The following is an 8,671-nucleotide window of genomic DNA, read 5'->3' on the forward strand; positions in this document are numbered from 1 at the left end:
TCTTGAGTGGTAATTGTTACTGCCCAGAGAAATTTGTCAGTATAGTATAAAGAATTCCATGTGAATGCCATGATAGATGTGATATGATTATTTTATGTTTGGGTTTTTGGTTTGTGTAAAGCCTTAGAGTAGCACATGGATGTGGTATTTGGATGCGCTCGGAGGCAGAGATCAAGTTAACTAGAAATGGGAGCAATGAGATATCTCATAAGGCTAAGGTACTTGAAGTTAAGCCTGATGACCTATGCTTGATCCCTGGGAACTACATGGTGAATGGAGAAAACTGACTCCTACAAGTTGACCTCCAATCTCTCTACATACAACAAAGCATAAATGTGCATATGAGTGCATGCACGTGCACACGCGCGCGCACTCGCGCGCGCGCATACACACACACACACACACACACACACACACACACACACAATGAATAAAGGTAATGAAAAGTTTTAAAAGAGTGGAAATGGGAGGAGCTTCCACTGTAAAATGAGCATGTCTGTGGTCCTGACCATGCACAGAATGGATGTTCTAAGGACAAACAGACATCTTTGTTACAAGGTATATATGATTGTGTGTATTAGTGTGTGCATGTAAGACTCAGAGGTTGATGCTAAGTGTCTTCCTTGATCTCTCTCCATCTTATTTATGAGGCAGAATCTCTCCTTTGGACATAATGCTCACTGGTTGATCTAATGTAGCTTGCCACTTTGTTCCCCAGATTCCCAATAACTTCTCATGTGCCACCCACCAACAAGCATTTAAATGGGGCACTGGTGATCCAAACTCAGGTCCTGTTTGAGGAAAACACTTTACCCACTGAGCTATCTCCCTAGACCCATGCCCACCTCTTCCCATTTTAAATGGAGATATTGTTGCAAATGATTCAGTGGAGCCCACAGCTCTTTTCCTGGATAAGCCCTATTTGTCACTCAGTACTTCAGAACTTGGCTTAAGTTGTTGTTGCTTTTGGTTGTTTCTTAAGCTTTTCACTAACACCTCTATGACACTGGTTTGTTTTGAGAACATGTTTTTAATGTCTTGCTATGTAGCTGTGGATGGCCTGGAATTAGCTATGGAGGCAGGCTGGTCTCAAATTTGCTAAAATTATCTTGTCTCTTTCTCCCAGGTGCTGGAATTACAGATGTTAGTCTTTATGCCTGGCCATGAATGTGTTTTAAGGGATGCTATAATTTGATGCAGCAATCAGACATGTCAGAAACTGAAGGTTAGTGCCACCTCGGAAACCCTGGCAAAGCCTTGGTCTAGAAGTTTGGATTTCCTTATCCACAAAACAGGCTTCACATGGCCTGATCTGTACCCTCAGAGAGCAAATACAGTAGTCTTTATCATAGGAGATATGTTTTAGATTTCCTCAGTGGACACCTGAAACTATGGCTAGGCACTTTTTCTTATACATAGGTACCTTTTATAAAGCTTAATTTGTAATTAGGTAGAATAATGTATTAGCAGAAACTAATAAAATACTATAAACCAAATAATCCACCATGATCAAAGTTCTGTGGACAGCAGGTCTCTTGAAATACCTTAGTGAGCTGTTTCTAACAATGCTGTAAGATGGTATAATATTTATGCCATGAGGTAACTGAGGCTGATATCATGAACATGGAGGCAGGGTATCAGGCTACTCAGTAAGGGTTAGTCACTTGAACACAGGCAGTGCAACAGGTCTGAAAACCCCTACCCGTGGGACAGAGCTTGTAGATGTACTAGAGAAAGGGTGTGTGTGTGTGGTAGCTCACAATTGCATCATGGTGTCCAGAACATTGCACAATTAAGCCTTATGAATTCATTGTGGAATATTTCACTTCAGATTTTTTGGACCATGGGTAACTGTGGTATCTAAACCATGGGCAGGGGAACTACTGTGGTTTGAAGGAACAAAACTTATCTATATGCTGAGCATGGACCCTCCCCCCAAATCCAAATCACACAGATTAAAATCCTCATGTACTTGCAGTCACGAGAGTCTCCAGTTGTCCCACTTCTAGTGGAGAGTGCCATTTGCTCCATATTTTAATTGTATTAAAAAGTTATTGTAGATCAGGGCTTGGCTAGTAGGCTGAGTCTTGCCTGCTTTGTTTTATGCATAAAGTTTTACTGGGACACAGGCATGCTTGACGGTTTATGTATTATTGATTACTTCTTTCTCACCATAAGGACAGTTAAAGGTTGGGCTAAAGACTGAGTGGCTAACAAAATCTGAAAGATTTCCCATCTGGTTTTTCACAGAAAACTAATTATAGTCCAGTCTTTTCCAGAACCTAGATCATTGATAGATGGTATTTGCTGATTCAAACTCTCTTGTTCAGAACTCACCAGCTCCCAGTGCCCCTGTTAGTGGATAGTCTTACCTCTTCTACTCTGACCTGTGAGTTCAAAGGGATGGGTATCTTGAGACTGGGTTATTGTAATGGTATCACTGAAGAGCTGGTTAGGAACCTAGATACATACTAAATCCAGTTCATGACTGGCAAGCAGAAGTGTGTGCAGGCTACACCACTGTCATCTTGTTTCTTTTTGAGACAGGGTCTCACCCTGGGACTTACTGCTTGATGATTAGCTTAGACTGGCTGGCCAGAGAGCCCTAGGACTCCTGTCTCTGCCTCCCCAGTGCTGGAGTTACAGGCAGTTGCCATCCTGCCTAGCTTTTTTACATTGGGTCTGAGGATCCAAACTTAGGTTCTCATCCTTGTGCAGTGAACCGTTTACAGACTTAGCTATCTATCTATCACCACCCCCCAATTTATGCTTAAATGGCACTTTGAGTAAAGTAAATGGCCAACCCAGAAAATACATAATGAGGAAGGAGAAGACACAGTGACTAAGTTCACATTTGGAATGCATTTACCTATTTTCCATGTGTTTAAGTTTTCAGGCATGATTTGTTCTGTTCAGGTGAATTGAAAGGAGTAAGTACGATGGTTGGGGGACTTGGCAGTCTCTGTGAGCTTCCTTTCCACTAATTTAGAAAAGTCAGAGGTGTCTCATTTAAAATAGCGACCTGTAGAGCTGAAACAGACCTCTGAGATCAGCATCTCCAACCTTTTTGACCCATGGATCATTTTCATAGTAATTTATAATGTTGTCAACCCTCTTAGGAATTTTTAAAATCAGCTCATCATTTTTGCATGATATATTATGAAGAGGTAATTTTAAGCAAAAACTTTAATCTTAGATCAGTACATTATTAAGAATTGCATTATACATTTTATCTTAACATAACCAATGACCAATGAAGGTATATAAAAACACATTTTGTCTTTCTTCACCTGGGAAATGATCAATACTTGAAAAATCTACAGAAAAGAAACCGTAAAAGTAAAAAGTATAAGTTGATAAAAAATAAATTGTAAACTGGCATTATTTTCACAGTGTAATTTTGGAATTGAAATGTGGATTAACATAAAAAGAGGAAAATTACTCCCATGATGTGATATTTAAGTTTCTTAGATTCTTACGCTATAAACATTTATTTATTTTTATAATCTTGATGTTTGGGAATTGAATGATGGCATCAGTTTTGGTTTTCCCTTCTCCAAAGAAATAGTTTTGACTGAAAATTCCCAGAAAAATTCACACTGAGTATAATTGTGTGTGAGGGAGGTATATACTCATTTCAGCATTCTTTCAAGTAGCAGATGATTATGGATGCTATATAAGACTTTGCAAGCATGCAAGATGGCTCTACAACCTGAGTTTGAGTCCCAGAACCCACAGTGGAAGGAGAGAACCAGCTCCTAAAAGTTGTCCTCAAACCTCCATAGCACTCAGTGGAATGTGTGTACTTAAACTTACACACACACACACACACACACACACACACACACACACACACACACTAAATGAAGACTTTTGATCAATGAATATATTCATTCAACAAACTTACTAAAGCTATTGGTACAATTATTACTATATTATTCTCACGAAGTCCTGTTTCATTATTCCTTCTAGTTTGACTATTGGTTAACCAAACATCCTGGTCATTATGTATTGTGTTGCATGATAGCCAAGGGAGTTGAGGATCAATCATATAGTGGTTAGGGAACCTTAGAGTCGAGGCCAAAGGGCTGGAATCAGAAGACCCCCAATTTATCTCCACTGACCCCAGATTGCATTCACACATACTGGGAGGCTCTTGGCCCCTTCTATTATAGAAGGGAAGAGTATTTCATGTATTATTTTACTTATTTTTGTGAAGAAATGGAAACTGATGATAATGTTGATGAGTACTCATTGCAGGCATAAGGAAATTGGAGCCAAGAGAATGTAACAAAACTATTTGTTCATACACCAGTGCTAAAACACAGGGCCCCTAGGCAGCATTCATGGGTTTTGACTATACCACTTAGCATTTTGCCCAAGCTAGTTTTCAATTAGTAAGCTCATCAGTTAATTCACGCCACAGTATGTATGATATTCTAAAGCTGCTGGTCAGCACATGGAAACTCATCTCATTATTCTTTAGGCATCTTTTTTGAAGATGCAACTTATAATGTATCTTTCTTTAAATATGCTAATTTCTGGTTATAACTGTGTCTAAGTCCTATACAGCAGTTATCCATTTTGTGTAAGTCACTTTGTCTCATGATTATTTGTTGGAGGCTAGATATCAACTAAATGAGCTTACAAGATGACAGAAGAATCCAGAAGGTACCCTGATGTACCTGATATTCAATGCACATAGATTAACCCCCAATAGTATAAACAATCCCTACAAATTTAGATAGAAGATTAGAGTTTATTATAGTATTGTGATATCAGATAGTTAATCCAACAGAATTCAAGATGTGTCCATTTCCCAAGCTGGTTGGTTCATGATGGTTGCTCTGCTGATTGCAATTTCTTCAGCTGATTGATTGTTGACTGTCCATTGGTCTAGCGTATGTTTATTGATTTGTAGTCCTTCCTTCTCAATGTTAAATTTGTCAAGTTGTATTATCGTCCAATTCAAGACTATGACATCATTTAGGGGATGGTGAGACTATTTTAAATCAATTCATTGCTTCCAGAAGAATGGAAGGCTTCATGTTGGTAAGGCAGTGTGCTTAGTTATGTATGATATACAATGAAGAGGAAATCAGAATAGGAGATTTCAAAGACCAGAAACTTAGGAACTTATGCTGGTCAGATTGCATGTCTTGATGAAATAAAAGCATCCCTCAGGTACCTGGGTTGATAGTTCTCAGTCCCAGTTTTAGAATCATACAGAGAACAACCACCTGACCAACTGTTACTGTCCTCTCTCATTTCTCTCTCCCAGTTTTCACAGCCTCTGCATTCTCCATGGGGCCACATGGCACCTGTGCAATGTTCTGGTGAAGGGCCTGTCAGTAAGATCTGGGGAGATACTCTGGCTATTCTTAAATCCAGGAAATTGGGCCCCTGAGTACCAGTGTTTGCAGTATCCAAGCTTGCAGTTCACAGACTATTCCTTGTGCCTCCTCACTACCATTTAACACTCTTTGGCCAACTGTTCCTATCATCATTATTTGGAAAATCTCATTTGTGATATTGGCATATGAACAATCTTGGAAGAAAGTCATTGGTTGGAAAACTTTTGTCTAACTTCCTAAGAAACACCTTTGCTCTTGGGGCATGTCATGAACTGAGCCTTTTTTTTTTTATTATTAAATTACATTTCCAGGAAGTTGATCTGGGTGGAAGCTGATAGTGCCTGTCTTCTGTTTCTCTTTAGGACATGCAAATAACATGTTCTTAACAAGAAACCAAGTTATTAAGGGAACATGAAATGGCACCCTTAAAAATATTATGGAAATAACCTAAATGTTTACACTCCTTAGCCATTATTAAGAATTCTAAGTGGGACACAAGCTGACAGAATAAATATCATTTATGGAAACTTTATTGGTGATATCCAGGAATAATCCAATGTCACAGTGGGCATACTAACCCCAGACAAATACCTTTGGATGATATTTCTTATTCTTTGACCTCCCCTGTCCAACCCCTACCCCAGCCATGCAGTGAGGGGTGGGAGGAAGACAGCTTTAAAATACGAAGCCAGGCTTTCTTCCTCACGTGTTTACTATCTCAGTGGGATTCCCACCAGCAGATTATTCATGTAGCTATGTTATAAAATTGTCGACTTTTAATATCTGAACTACTGAGTACAAACATAACATTTAAATAAAAATAATGCGGAATTATTTATCTCTACCAAATCTTCGCTACCCCATAGAGGATGCACGGCTGTCTCTTTAATGATGCAAAGGAGTTGTAAATTTCCAGCTGAGGATGGGCAATAACAAAGAGAGTGATTTCCACGAGGCTCTAATGTCCGTGGAGTGGCTTAGGAGGACAGCTTATTAGTTCTAACAGACTGGTCAGCACAGGGTCACCTCTCTGCCTCCATCTCCCCCCAGCAGGACCACTCATGTCTGGACTATATTTGGGAAGAAAGAAGTGAGGGGGAGGGGAAGAAATATATTTCAGGGTCTTCTCATCTTCCTACCATCACAGCTATTTTTTCACTTCTCCTCCAATGTGCTATTCTTGTTCTGAGTCCAGCCATATCCTTCCCTTCCCCATAACTGCCCATTCTTCTCCCCTGACAGTTTATCTGTCTTTACATTGTGTTGTTAAAACAGAAATCCTAGCCATGTCTCCTCCTCATTATTTGTTTCATTTGTAGAAGTCACCTCTGAATAAGTGTTTATAAATATATAGCTAAATGAATATTTACACAGGTGAAACACACAGACAGAGAATCACACAGAGAGAGACAGAGAGGGAGAGGGAGAGAGAGAGAGAGAGAGAGAGAGAGAGAGAGAGAGAGAGAGAGAAAGAGAAGAAGAAGAAGAAGAAGAAGAAGAAGAAGAAGAAGAAGAAGAAAGAAGAAGAAGAAGAAGAGACATACACACAAACTGGGAATAGGATCCAACATAGTATTTCAGCTTCCAATTAACAGGACCAGTCAAAGGAAATAAGAAGGAATATAGATACACACGCCTACATCTTTTACTGTCTTCAAAAATCAAGATCAATCCCATTTTAGAACGTTATAAATCCATAGAATAGTGTAAATCAATCACACCAAGATCCATGCTTCTCAGATTTTCACAGAAGAAAAGGGTTAGCTAACTATCCCCTTTTACACACACATTTCTGTGCTGTCTTTGATTTTTTTTCCACTATAGCTTTGCACCTCACCTCTTCTCTTCCCCAGCCCCCAGCCCCCAGCTCCCATTCTCCATCCAAAAATGAATGCAAAGAAATACTATTAGGCTGTCTGGTTATGTATTTTTTATGAGGCCATACAAGACGCTGTCTGACCCCTTGCCGCTCGTGTTATAAGCACACTGAAGATGCTTTTCATTTGGGTTTTGCTTTTCAGCCTGGGTGACCTCTATTAAATAAAAAAGGGGGAGGTGGGGGCTGTGAGGGAGGCCTAATATGTGACCCCAGGGACTGGTCGCTTCAAGGATTACATTTAATTCATATGATAATATTGAAATATAACGTTCCTGGGTCTAATGTTGTGGCTATTTTCTCTTTCTTTTTATTTCAGGGACTTGGTGATGAGTCTTGTAATAGGTATTTTTCATCAGTTTTGAGCAGAGCTATAGCCCAAATACTGAGGTCAGAGCCTTAACAGTACCCTCTTCCCTCTTCAAATTCAGGCCAGGATCATAAAAAAAAGTCTCCTTTCCTGCTTTCTGTGAGAGAAACAGATAAATTAATTTCTTTCTCCTGTGTGTCTACCAAGAGTTCTGTTTCAGATAAAGAAACAATTCATATTTTAGCATCTTTGTCACCCATACCCAGCCACTCCCAAATTCTTTATTACTGTAAAGGGTAACATCTTTTTTAACATCCATCCATACTTCCTTCCTTCTCTCCCTCCCTCTTTTCTTCCCTTCCTCTCTTCCTCTTTCCTTCATATCAGTTGTAGATACATAATGCTAATTTCCTGTATGTACATGTGTGGTCATTTAGATAATGACCTGCCTTTGGGTCCCAGTGTCTGGTACACGAGCACACACACACACACACACACACACACACACACACACACACACACACACACACAGTAATCCCTATATTAATATTACTCTAAAATTATCTGCTCTCCAAATGTTCACATTAGTTGCTGAATGTTCACTTGCATATATTGCACAGGACTTACACATTCACCAAAAGAGTATTTTTCTTCTGCTTCAGCTTAACATTGTTTATAGCATTTAAGTTTATGATTGATATTGCAAAATAATTTGCAATCGAAACCCCCTGCCCAGTTTTCAGAATCAGATTCCCGTTAAAGGTTCCTTGTACATCTGATGTCTTTTTTTTTTTTCCTGGTTGAAATAAACTGGTTGATAGATAGATCTCAACTCCCTGCCGTTCACCATGTTTTGAAAATGTTTTTATTCCTTTCTCTTTAATAGAGCAGTACTTAATTTCCTGGAATCAGCTGCTGTTCCTCAGTGCTGTGTGTGGATGTCCTCCAAGGCAGGTTCCTTGGAGGGATGGTAGCATCTCACCAGAGCTAATAAAGTCAATTAGGGTAATGTTATACAGTAGGCCACCAGAAAATCAGATGTGTCTGCATCATCCTTCTGTGTTTCCAGTTCATACCAATCTTGCTCTTCATAAAGAATATATAGAGATGGCTTTTATTATTAGTTTGTAG

The sequence above is a fragment of the Cricetulus griseus genome, chromosome 3 (genome assembly GCF_003668045.3).
Source record: "Cricetulus griseus strain 17A/GY chromosome 3, alternate assembly CriGri-PICRH-1.0, whole genome shotgun sequence".
Lineage (NCBI taxonomy): Eukaryota > Metazoa > Chordata > Mammalia > Rodentia > Cricetidae > Cricetulus > Cricetulus griseus.